Source organism: Tenrec ecaudatus, chromosome 1 (genome assembly GCF_050624435.1).
Source record: "Tenrec ecaudatus isolate mTenEca1 chromosome 1, mTenEca1.hap1, whole genome shotgun sequence".
NCBI lineage: Eukaryota > Metazoa > Chordata > Mammalia > Afrosoricida > Tenrecidae > Tenrec > Tenrec ecaudatus.
This window is the reverse complement of record NC_134530.1, coordinates 293,145,725-293,158,986: the sequence shown is the minus strand read 5'-3', so window position 1 is coordinate 293,158,986 and position 13,262 is coordinate 293,145,725. Positions and strand designations below refer to the sequence as shown.

Genomic DNA, 13,262 nt, shown 5'->3' with positions numbered 1-13,262 from the left:
CCCAAAAAGAGTGCTGAATATTTGGTTCACATGCTTAAAAATGCAGAAAGTCATGCTGAACTTAAGGGTTTAGATGTGGATTCTCAGGTCATCGGGGACATCCAGGTGAACAAAGCCCCCAAGATGCACCACCGGACTTACAGAGCTCTTGGCTAGATTAATCCACACAGGAGCTCCTCCTGCCACATTGAAATGATCCTGACTGAGAAGGAACAAATCGTTCCCAAGCCAGAAGAAGATGTTGCACTGAAGAAAAAGATTTCCAAGAAGAAACTGAAGAAGCAAAAACTCATGGCTTGGGAATAAATTAAGCTTAAATAATAAAAGGTTTTTTTTTTAAAGAACATATGTACATTTGTTGCCATCATCATTCTCAAAACATTTGCCTTCTACTTGAGCCCTTAATATCTGCAGTTCATTTTCCCCCTCCCTCCGCACTCTACCCTACCTCACGAAACCTTCATCATTCATAAATTAATATTATTTCATCATTTGTTGCACTGTCCAAAGTCTCCCCCTTCCTTCTTCTCTGCTGTCCCTCCCCCAGGGAGGAGGCTATTTGTAGATTCTTGTAATCAATTTCCCCTTTCCACCCCACATTCTCTCCACCCTCCAGGCATCGCCACTCTCACCATTGGTCCTGAAGGAGTCATCTGTCCTGCGTTCCCTGTGTTTCCAGTTCCTATCTGTACCTATGTACACCCTCTTATCTAGCCAGATTTGTAAGGTAGAATTGGGATCATGAGAGTGGGGGGAGGAAGCATTTTAGAACTAGGGGAAAGTTATATGTTTCATCGTAGCTACCCTGCACCCTGACTGGCTCATCTCCTCCCCACAACCCTTCATAAAAGGGTGTCCGGTTGGCTACCAATGGGCTTTGAGTCTCCACTCTGCACTCACCCACATTTTCAATGATATGATTTTTTGTTCTTTGATTCTTGATACCTGATGATCCCTTCAATAGCTGGTGGTCACACAGGCTGGTGTGTTTCTTCCATGTGGGCTTTGTTGCTTCTGAACTAGGTGGCCACTTGTTTATCTTTGAGCCTTAAAGATCCCAGATGCTATATCTTTTGACAGCCAGGCACCATCAGATCTGTTTCCCTACACTCATATAAATATATTTACATATGTACATTCCAGTCTTTGGACCTCTATAAATACCCTTTGTCACCTAGTTCTCTCCTCTATTTCCTTTTACTTTCCTCTTGTCCCACTATCATGCTCAGCCTTCATTTGGGTTTCAGTAATTTCTCTCGGTTACCTTGCCCTTGCTGAATCCCTACCAGACCACTCACACCCTCCTTGCTACTGATTTTGGATAACTTATTGCTCCCCTGTCCCTGGGTTGGTCAGTACTACCCTTTTGCCCCCTTCTCTCCCACTCCCCTATTCCCCCGGAACTATTGGTCCCCTTGTTTTCTCCTCCAAACTATTCATGCAGTCTATCGTATCTAGATAGGTCTGTAGAGATAATAATATGCACCAAAAATCAAGTCATTGCAAGATAGGCAATGAGTGAGAACACAGCAATGACAACAAAAAGGAAACCAATTACCCATAGAAGAATAAATTAATTTTGGAAGGCAAATGCTTTGAAAATGATGAGGGCAAAGAATGTACAGATGTGCTTTATACAACTGATGTAAGTATGGATTGTGATAAGAGTTGTATGAGTCCCTAATAAAATGCTTTTTTAAAAATAAAATAAAATAAAAAAAATTTAAAGAAAGAAAAACCTATACATAGATGAAGGTCTGATTTTTAATCTCTAGGTGTGTCCTTCAGTCAGGTCCAATGGGGTACCATGCTTTGGCCCCAGAGTATGTCCTTTGTACTACCTCAGGGGCTCCCTGCTCTGCTCCCACGGTTGCTCTGCCACACACTTTTAGTAGTTTGTCTCAGTGTCATAGGATCAGTCTGGGCCAGTTCTAACCTTGAGTCTCCAGTGTTGTCCCCCTTAGGGCCCTGGGCCATCAATGGACGGTGTGTCTCGTAGTGGGATCAGCCACATTGTCCACTCTGTCCATTGACTGTTCAGAGCCGGGATATCGTCCTCCAGGCCTGATGGGCCAGGATGTGCTCCACTCTCTCTTCCTCCCCCTTCTTTGCTCCCATTTGCTCTGATCAAACATGCCCCTCTCTCCTAGATGCAGCTTCAGTGCTGTCCTCTGAATTAAATTCTTCTGGGGACAGGGGCAGTTGTCCACATAGCTGGTATGGGAGCCCAGCCTTCAGGCCCCACCACTGGCTCCCCACTCCATGCGGGCACACTGCATTCATTTGGCTCTGGCTTTATATCTGGTCCCTCTTTCCCTGGGTAAACACAAACAATACCCTCCCCTTGGGTGGGACAGTCAGGCACCTTTTCTCTGGAGCTTCCCTCAGCACCACCTTCGGTTGTTTCCATGCCCATGCCCAGGTCCAGGAAAGGCTATGTGCATTGCAGGATGCTTGGGAGCAGGTCTTTCAGGCCTGGGAACGGAAGCAAGGGAGACGGCAGGCCATGCACCGCAAGCAGCTCTTCCTCAGACAGTGTGGAAGCTGGACAAGATCCTGCAGGCCCAGGAGACAGCTCCCCTCACCACACACAGACACACTGACCCCAGGACCTCCAGTCCTCCTGTAGTACCACCCCGATCCCCCTTGCTTCCTGGATCACTGGCTGCTATTCTGATACGGAGCTAGATAGTGTGTCTTCCCAAGTGGCCAAGGGGACACCTGAGCCTCAGGTCACTCAGGGCCATCTCCTCCCCACACCTGGCCCCGGCCAGCCAAGCCCTACGCGGTTTGGTTGGAAATTGATGGGGCTCCTCCCCACCTCGTTAGAAGTTGGGATGTTCCTAACGGCCCCCAGGTTGGAGTGTTCTTCTTCCTCAGATTACTTCCCCTCCTGCTCAGCACCCACCTCCCCACCCCCAGCCGCAGGCCCCTTGATGCACCCCCAGAGAGCCCAGGCTGTAAACCAAGGTTCTGGCAGATGTTGCTGTCTAGGGTTCCCTTTGAACCACCATCTTTTCCCCTGACCCCCCCCCCACCTCTGTGTCACCTCCATGGCTGCCCCAGGTCTTCCAGGAAGCTAGTGCCCTGGAGGGCTCTGTGGAAGAGGTGGAGCGGCTGATCCAGAAGCATGGCACCTTCCAGAGGTGCTGAGCACACAGGAAAGGGAGGTGATGGCCGGGATGGTCATGGGCTTGACCCTGATAAGGCCGGGGTATCCAGACTGTTGGGGGCACACGGGTGAGGTGTGTATGCTCACCGAACCTGTGCTGGTGGGTGAGGGATTACCAAGGAGCCAGGGGCTCCAATCCAGGTCTGGTGACCAAGCCGATGTGCCCAAGCACCCAGAAGCGCATGGGGATAGGTTAGGCCACACTCTGGGGACCACAGAGGGCATTTGGATCTGCCCATATCACATGGCCCCTGCTTCCTTCTGCCCAGGAGCCTGGCCAACCCTCAATTGCAGAGCTGTTAGTGAGGGTTAGAGACTTATAGTGAGGGCTATGGGCTGTGAGCCAGCCCCAGCAAGGGTACACTCGGTACTCAGGGCTGGGTCCACCTCCCACCTCCCACCTCCCACTACGCGGGAGGCTGCGCTGAGAGAGCAGGCCATGGTGCTGCCAGGCCCCTGGGTTCAGGGCCTGCTGGGCACGATATGAGAGCGGCCGGCTTGAGTGGAAGCCCTGGGAGAAGGTCAGCGACACAAGCTTCACACCTCTCTGATTACTGCCGGCTTACTCAGGGCTGCTAGCCAGGTCAGAGGGCACCCCACCTGAACCCCATTTTACCTTTACAAGTGACCTTCAGCCCCACTAGGGCCCAAGGGGCGGCCTGCGGTGGAACCAGATGTGGAGAGTTTAATGGCTTTTCCAGGGGCAAAGCTAGGACTGGAGTCCAGGGCCCTTGATCTCCGACTCGTGTGGACACCTGTCATCCTGATGGGCATAGTAGACAGGGCCCCAGGGGTGGGTGAGGGGCACCCTCCACATGAGAACCCACCCATGGCCCCTGCCCAGCCACTTCCTAGATCTGAAGACTGATGGGCCTGGGCCCTGTCATCTTGGGTGAAAGAAAAATTATTGTGCTGTCCCTGAGCCTGCTCAGCATTTCACTCCTTGGCACAGCCCGAAGGGTAGACGGGGTCACCGCTTGGGGCCAAGACAGTATGAACATCAGGGCACTCATGTCCCCACCATCACACAGGACGGCGACTGGATCCAGGGGTGGGGCCAGCAGCTGGAATAGCCTGTCCCTCTTGGGAACCACAAAGAGAAGCTGATGCGGTTTCAGAAACACCTGGCCTATGAGACAGAGACCCCATGGAAGGGAGGCAGGAAGGGAATTGACAGGAAGACCTGGGACCCCTGCTAGGTACTGGTTTTCCATCCAGCAGCCTTGTCCCCAACACCCCCAGTGTCACTGTGCAGACACTAATCAGACTCTGTCACCTGCCTGAGGCCAAGGCCAAGACCAGCCAGAAGAAAGGATCGAAGAGAACCCTGGGCAGAAGGGCAGAGGCCAAGCCTGTAATGTGCCCGTCCTCCACTGTGTGCCCTTGCTAGAATCCTGGACCTTGGAAAAGCTCTGGAGAGCATGGAGAGGCTGCTGCACAGACACGAGGCCTTGGAGCACAAGATGGGCCTCCTCCAAGTTCAGGGGCAGGTATGCCACTGGGTCTAGCATCGGGGCCAAGCCAGGGGACCTCTTCTGTGGGACCCTGCGAGTAAGAGCTGAGCAAGTACACTCCCATGCCAGGGGCCTCTTGAGCACAACCTGATCCCCTTCCTCAGCCTCCGGACATCCCCCATATCACGGAGCTGAAGGCAGCCCTCCTCTGCCAGAGAAGCCTGGGGTCAGCCCGCAGCCTCGGCCACAGGTGCCAACAGTTTATGGACAGCTGGCAACAGCTCCAGAGCAGAGCCCAGAAGTGGTATGGACACCCTTTGGGTCGATTTCTTCACTCCTGCCCCCCTTCAGCAATCAAGGCCCATGCATCTTGACTCCTTGTTTTAGGGTACAAAAGAGACCTTCAGGACAAACAATGTAAAGAAAACATCGATCAAGTCTTAAAAGAGACCACGACCACACAATGACCCAGACACATCATATGTGAAACAGATCCAGGGAGTCTCATATGTGTGTAAGAAAGAGGTCTACTGGCGATATCTAAAAAAGATGGAAATAGAGTTACCATATGACCCAGCAACCCCCCCCCACCCTTACTGGGCAAGAAACAAACCAAGATCAGACATCTGTGCTCCAATGTTCATTGTGGCACAGTTCACAATTGCAAGGAATTGGAAACAACCCAAATTTCCATCACCTGACAATTGGATTAAAAAGCTGGGGTACCTCTACCAGTGGGGATCAACGATGTAATGTTACACCGGAAGTTTTCGGCGCCCCAGCATGGGTCTCTGGGCTTCCTGCCTCAGAAGCGCAGTAGCCGGCACAGTGGGAAGGTGAAGAGCTTCCCCAAGGATGACGCCTCCAAGCTGGTCCACCTGACGGCCTTCCTGTGCTACAAGGCCGGCATAACCCACATGGTGCACGAGGTCGACAGGCCAGGCTCCAAGGTGATCAAGAAGGAAGTGGTGGAGGCCGTGACCATCATTGAGACCCCTCCCATGGTGGTGGTGGGCATCGTGGGCTATGTGGAGACACCGCGCGGCCTCCGGACCTTCAAGACGGTCTTTGCGGAACACATCAGTGACGACGAGTGCAAGCCGCGGTTCTAAAAGAACTGGCACTTGTCGAAGAAGAAGGCTTTCACCAAGTACTGCAAGAAGTGGCAGGATGACAAGGGTAAGAAGCAGCTCGAGAAAGACTTTAGCAGCATGAAGAAGTCCTGCCCGGTCATGCACGCCATCGCCCACACCCAGACGCGCCTGCTCCCCCTGCGCCAGGAGAAGGCGCAACTGACGGAGATGCAGGTGAACGGGGGCTCCGTGGCTGAGAAGCTGGACTGGGCCCGAGAGAAGCTGGTGCCAGTGAACCAAGTGTTCGGGCAGGATGAAATGATCGACATCACGGGGCTGACCAAGGGCAAAGGCTACATAGGGGTCACCAGTTGGTGGCACACCAAGAAGATGCCCCTTAAGACCCACCGAGGGTTGCACAAAGTCGCTTGTATTGGGGCCTGGCATCCCGCCCGCGTGGCCTTCTCGATGGCCCGCGCTGTGCAGAAAGGCTACCACCACTGCACAGAGATCAAAATGAAGATCTATAAGATTGGCCAGGGCCACCTCGTCAAGGATGGCAAACTTATCAAACAACGCCTCCACCGACTACGATCTCTCTGACAAGAGCATCTACACCCTGGGCGACTTTGTCCACTACGGGGAAGTGATCAATGACTTTGTCATGCTGAAGGGCGGCATGGTGGGCACCAAGAAGCGAGTGCTCACTCTGCACAAGTTCCTGCTGGTGCAGACCAAGTGCCGTGCCCTGGAGAAGATCGACCTCAAGTTCATCGACACCACCTCCAAATTGGGCCATGGCCGTTTCCAGACCATGGAAGAGAAAAAAGCTTTCATGGGACCACTCAAGAAAGACCGGATTGCCAAGGAGGAAGGCGCATAACAGATGGTACAGCTGGTGGGATCAGAATAAAGACTTCTTTTTCAGTGGGGGGAAAAAGCTGTGGTACATACATATAATGGAGTACTACGCATCGCTAAAATGTAGTGATGAAAATTTGAAGCACATCACTGCATGGGAAGAACGGGAGGAAAGCATGCTAAGCGAAGTAAACCAAGTAAAAAAGGACAAGTACACATTGAGTCCACGGAGGTAAGCTTTAAAAAAAATGCAAAAGGGACATAGGGGAAAAGTTACTGTATGAACATTCCTGTGGTGAGGACCAGGTAATATGGCAGGGACCTGACCATATTCAGGGATACACATGGTAGACAGATAAAAAAAAGGTGGGGAAAGGAAAAAAAAAATAAATGGGTAGCGGGGTCACAGGGCACTAACTCGCCCAAGGGTGTCAACGTGAACCCGTATATCTCCGATCTGCCTGCCTCTGTGCCTTTGCCTGTGCTCACCCTTTCTCTACTTGGCTCGGTCCTACACCTGTTCTTTTGTGTCTGGCTTATGTCATTACCAGCAGCCCTGCTGGCGTAGTGGTTATGAATTGGACTGTGATCTGCAAGACCGGAAGTTCAAGTCCACCAGCTGTGCCTTGTGAGAAAGATGAAGCTTTCTATGTCTGTAAAAGAGTTCCCATCCCCGGAACCCGTGGGAGCAGTTCCAATCTGCCCTTTAGGGTTACCATGAGTCAGAGTTGACAGGATGGCAGTGAGTTGGGAATTTTATTTATTTCATTTGCAGCATGTCTTTTCATGGTTCATTTGTGACCTGACATTTATCCCCCTATTTTAATGAAAGGACACCACTCCGTTCTAGAACTCGAACTCACTGACTTGGTCCATCCATCTGTCCACGGACTCAAAGGCGGCTTCCACCTTTGGCTGTCATAACTATAATGCAGTGATGTCCATAATTTAAAAGAAAACGTTTTGACATGATGTTTTTAGGGGACAAAGTGAGACCAGAGCATTTGTCCCTGACGGTGAAGGGACTGGAGGTCAATCCTTTTTTTTCCTTCTTTTTTAAGTGTCTCTATTCCCATCTACAAAAGATGGACCCCACTCAGGACTGTATATGGTTTCTCTCCTTGAAACAAAAAAATCCATTTTTGTGCCCATTACATAGAGGGGGGAACGAAGTTTACAAGCTAGTGCCCAGAACCAACACCCACAAGGCGGGTGGCTGGAGGAGGTCTGTGTGCCCACTGTGGCTGCAGGAGGGACAGAGAGGCCTGCAGGGGGGGCCCACAGGGCCTCAGAGACGTTCCAGGCGAGGCTACAGGAACTGCAGCAGCTCTGGGGCGAGCTGAGGGCCAACTTTAGGAGGAAAGAGACCACGCTCCAGGAGGCCTGCAAGGTAGGACTGTGCATGCCCTGGGCCAGGTTGGATGGGACCCCAGGTTGCCCAGTGCCCACTGCTCACCCCACGTTCTGCCCCAGGCCCTGCATCTGGGAGGAAGGCTATTTATTACAGGGAATCCTACCTTTGTCCCTTGGTGTTAATTGCAGACTCACTGGGTGACAGGTTGTATCTGACACGCACCACGTTTGCCGCAACAAACACCAACACTTTGTCAAACTCCGTTTGGTATTGCTCCATCCCTCCATTATTCTCCCTAATGACAAAAATAATTAACACATTCATATAAAAGCACAGGATGAGGAAAGCTTTAATTTATGCATCTAGTTCAGGGTCATCCATCCCTCTTATCAATATATGACAATCTAATGAGGCTTAATTAAAAAGTAGCAGTGAAGCAATTTAGGAAACTTCGGGATTGTCACGAGTCCTGGTTGTGACAGCATGTTTTGTGCACCATGGAAGATAACAGATTTGTCTTCTGTGGTATCTCATATTCATCATCCCCAAACTACCTGCTCTTAGGGGTAGAGAGAGCGAGCTTGTCTTTGAAAAAAGTGCCTGGGTTTGGTAGCTGCTCACAGGATGGCAGGTGTAATGTATTATGAGAACTTAACAAGGCTCTGAGAAGATGGCTATTGGAAGGTCTGGGTGGAGGGCAAGGTCATGGCCCTGAAGGATTCAGGATCCAGAAGTCAAGTCAGAACTGGATGCCAGAGACTTTCTCAATCCAGCCCTCTTTGCCCCTCCCCTAAGGCCAATACATTTCTAAGGGTTATGGATTCTACTTCAGAATCTTTCTCAAACCCAGGGCCCTCTTCACCATTATTGTCTAGACCTGGTCACCTCTTGCCTTATAAATAAAAATATGGGTTTATTGTAAGTCTGGGTGTGTTAGGTTTCTCGGGTGGGAAATGTCTCGGTCCTTGGCTACACACTGGAAAGAAATTCACACCAAAGCCTGGTTGGTAATCCGAGTGGGTTTATATACATGAGAGAAGAAGGTTCCGGCATTACACTAAACTGAACACGGGCACCCTCATGACACTGCACACCCAGCCCTGCTGAGTGGAAGGCAGAGAAGCAGCTGAAGGGAAGGGGCGGTGGTCTCCAGATTCCAGCCTTTTAAGGACTTTCAGCTGGGAGGCGTCAATTAAGCTCTCCTGGCTTGGGCTTAGCCCATATTGGCTTTCAACCTCCCGTAGGGGGCCCCCTAAGCATGGAGAGGAACAACCCCTTGTCTTGCTACCTAATCAGTCTACATTCCTGCATGGCTACATTGAGATGGAACTAGCACCTTTAGACAGCCTGTGTGGTTCACCAGGAGACATAGGCCCCAGTGTTCCCTGTGACCACCTTAAACCTTAAACTACTGTTGGAGTTTATATTACCTGTGTGGGTCTGTGGGCATGGGACGTTTCCATGCCAGAGACCTGAAGTTACACAAATAGGCATCCAGAACAGAACTCATACAGGCTCTAATAAGATGCTCAGATGCTTCTCGCTAGGATGAGAATTTAACGAAGTGTGTGAGCAGTTCAGATTTTGTAAGGGAGAACAGGTCAGTAGGGTATCCAGAGAAGAGAGCAAAGGTCAGGGGAAAGGAAGGGGGCCCACAGACATCTGTGCTCTGTGTTTGGCCACAAGACAAGAAACTGGTCTCCTTGCCAAAGAAAGCAGAAGAGCAAGTCCCTCAGAACTACGACATTTTTAAACATGACCTATACAACACTCGGCTCAGGGAGGCGCCTTGGAAAACCATAAAAGCCCTAAAAGAGGGGCAAGGAGGAAGCCCAAGTCTTTGATTTTCCCTGCTGTGATTTCAGTGTTGAAATGTCTGTGCACGGAGCCTTTGAAATTTCAGAATCAGAGAGTGGATTCACAAGCCAAGCTCCTGCTTTATTCTTCAATGCATTTTGGCCCAGCTTCTCCTTGCTGAGACATGTAACAGAAATTCTGGACTTAGGAGCCACTTGGTCCTTGGACACTAGGAGATTTCAGTGGAATATGAAACAGGGCTCTAACCACCAGCTGGCCTGGCCTAGGAAGCCCAAGTATTCAGTCTCCCAAACACAAACCTCCCGTTGCTCTTCATCTGCCTCCACCTTGTTCAGCTTTAGTGTTGTCCGTGGAAGCGTTTGGCACCCATCTGATGCTTCGGAACCCAGAAAGGAGGAAAGGTAAAACTGGGATTCAAATGAAACAGACTTAAGCAGGACCATAGCCAAGATGTGCACAGGGCTCCTCGTAGCATTTGTCACCTTCATTTCCCTCTTCGGACTCAGACGTGGCAAGGTTCAGAAACAAGCTTTACCAGAAAGAACAGCTGTGAACCCAGCCTGCTTCCAAGTGAGAAAAAGCCCTTTACACATGAGTTCCTGAGGTCAGCCCAGCCCTGTGCGTCCCCACCACTCCCAGAGTCCCCGGCTCTCTGGCGAAGCATTAAAGCAAGTGGAAGCAGAGATTTGCTCAGAATAAAAAATCATTTTTCACAATAGCACGGCACGTTCTGGTTGGCAATCACGGCTGCACAAACCATATCCGTCCTCCAGCCAAAATGTTGGCGCCTCAGTGACCAAGCACATACATTGTGTGGCGAGACTCAAAGCCTATTCCATTTGTGGTCAATTGTTTCCTCGCTCTCCATACTTTGCACTTAGGAGACATGCTCTCTGGAGGTGGTTGAGGCTTGTCTTGTCACCAATAATCATCTACTACGCCTTCCTTTACAGTCACTAATTTGATGTGTTCACTCAAAGAAATGCCAATAATATGAAGTTTCAGAGGAGAGCTCCTAGAGCTCCCCCAGACAACAAGGAGGCCGAGTGTCACCGTCATTATCCTGAGCTGGGAGGGGGCACTAGTGTTCCGGAAGCTGGGGATCCGTCACTGCCTGCCCACCGCACAGACAGAGCAGGTGCTGGTTATAATTGCTTCTAGACGTCCTGCCATGCTGAGTTGAAAGTCAAACCCATAAACGCTGCCCGACTACAATAAAACTGGAGTACACAGACATTTATGCATCATTGCTGGCTGAAAATATACGGAGTGGAGTTGGATGAGATGGCAGCAAGTGCCTAAGGAGGGGATGCTGTGGGAACACCAACAAGATGACTGTCAGTCGCCGTTTCCTCTTCTCGTCTGCTATCCCCCCCCCCTATCTTCAGGACCAAAAGACATGACAAATATGTAAGGAAACAAATTTGTTCATTTTTAATGGAGTCTCCCACCCTACCCCACCCCACTCCCATCCACCTCTGGCCTCCTATGAGCAAGTCAGTAGAACTTTTTTTTTTTTTAAACCTGGCTTCTACTATGGCAATTTCCGGAGTTGCTATGTGGCTGTGTTTAAAAGTCGCCTTTGGGATCCAGAGCACAATCCTTGTCACAAAGGCATTCTCCCAGTCCCAAATAGCAATGTGACCTCATTTCAGAAGGTTGTTCTTGTTTCTGTAGACCCAGAAAGGAGTTCAAGCTGTTGATCTTGACCATGGTTGTGGGGTCAGCCTCTCATGGGCACCTCATGGGAAGCGGAGCAAACTATGCCAGTCTGTGCTATCACCAGGGCTGGGAGGGAAAGCCAACTGTGGCGGGCCATAGGTCGATGTGTGGATGGAGATAATCAGGTCTTTCGTCCTTATTCTATTTCAGTCTGGAAACATCACTGAAGCCTGCTCAGTGTCATAGCAACACACAAACTTTCACTGACAGTCTGGGGCACATTGGCTGCAAATCGAACCCGGGTCTTCCCGGTGAAAGACGATGAGAGATCTACCACTGAAGCACCGTGGCCCTCACCTCAAACCAGGGCAGTCATTTCCCACAGATCTACCAGAGGTCAAACCAGACCACAATGCAGGATGACTGAGATTGCCACCAAATCTGATACTGAAGCAGATAAAAACCTAACTACCATTTTATTGACTCCCACTCATACCGGCCCAATAGGACAAAGAACTGCCCCTTTGGGGTTTTGAGACTTTAAATCCTTACAGTAGCGGTTCTCAACCTGTGGGTCGCGACCACTCTGGGGATCAAATAACCCTTTCACAGGGGTCAACCAATTCATAACAATAGCAAAATTACAGTTATGAAGTAGCAATGAAAATAATTTTATGGTTGCAGGTGTCCACAACATGAAATGTATTAAAGGGTGGGGGCATTATGAAGGTTGAGAACCACTGCCTTACAGAAATAGACAACCTCATATTTCTCCCACGGACGGGCTAGTCAGTTCAAACCCCCGACCTTGCGATTAGCAGCTTAATGCACAGTCCACTACACCACCTGGGCTCCTAATGCTATAATAAGAGATACTATTGTTAGATCTCTCCTGGGAGAGATATACCTCAGGACTTGGCTTCGCACGAGAAAGAATTCACATCGAAGCCTGGATTGTGATCCAAGTGAGTTTTTGAGAGAAGAAGTTTCAGGTTTACACAGGCACCTCAGGGCCCCTCACGGGGCACAGCCTACCTAGAAGCTGCTGGAGAGAAAGTCACTCAGTGGGCTCCAGGATCCTGCCTTTTTTCTTTTTTTTAAAATCGTTTTATTAGGGGCTCATACAACTCTTATCACAATCCATATATACATCAATTGTGTAAAGCACATTTGTACATTCATTGCCCTCGTTATTCTCAAAACATTTGCTCTCCACTTAAGCCCCTGGCATCAAGTCCTCATTTTTCCCCTCCCTCTCCGCTACCCCATCCATCAAGAAACCTTGGTAAATTGTGAGTGGTGATACTGAGAGGGTTGTGGGAGGGTGGATTGGAAAGTGGGAACTGATTACAAGTATCTACATGTGACCTCCTCCCTGGGGGACGGACAACAGAAAAGTGGGCGAAGGGAGACATCGGAGCGGGCAAGATCCTGCCTTTTCAATTCCTCCATAGGGAGGCATGGTTGACGGTCATGGTCAACCCCAATGGCTGGATTGAATTCACCTGGCCCAGATGGGCCAATCCAGGTGTAATGCCCACCTAGGTGTACCACCCCTTCCTGGCCGGAAGTTTGAACCTGAGCATATGTAATGGATGACCCAGTCCCTATGCTAAACCACCTAATAGTATTTGAAAGATGCCAAGCACCGTTCTAAGCTTTTTGTGTATAATAATTCAATTATTCCACTTAACAAGCCTATGTGTGGACTCTATTCTGGCCTCATTTTACAGATGAAAAATCAGTGGCACAGGATGATAAAGTCATGAGCCTAGGACCACACAGTGAGGAAGTGGGAAGGAGAGATTTGGACACAGGCTGCAGAGCCCATACCTTGGGTGCCTACAGCTGCCATGTAGGACACAGAA

The 13,262-nt window shown here is 50.1% G+C and overlaps 1 pseudogene; it reads left to right on the top strand.

Annotated features, from left to right (window-relative positions):
• The first annotated feature begins 5,378 nt into the window (after positions 1-5,378).
• LOC142440794 (large ribosomal subunit protein uL3 pseudogene) lies at positions 5,379-6,582 on the top strand (annotated as a pseudogene).
• The last annotated feature ends 6,680 nt before the right edge of the window (positions 6,583-13,262 follow it).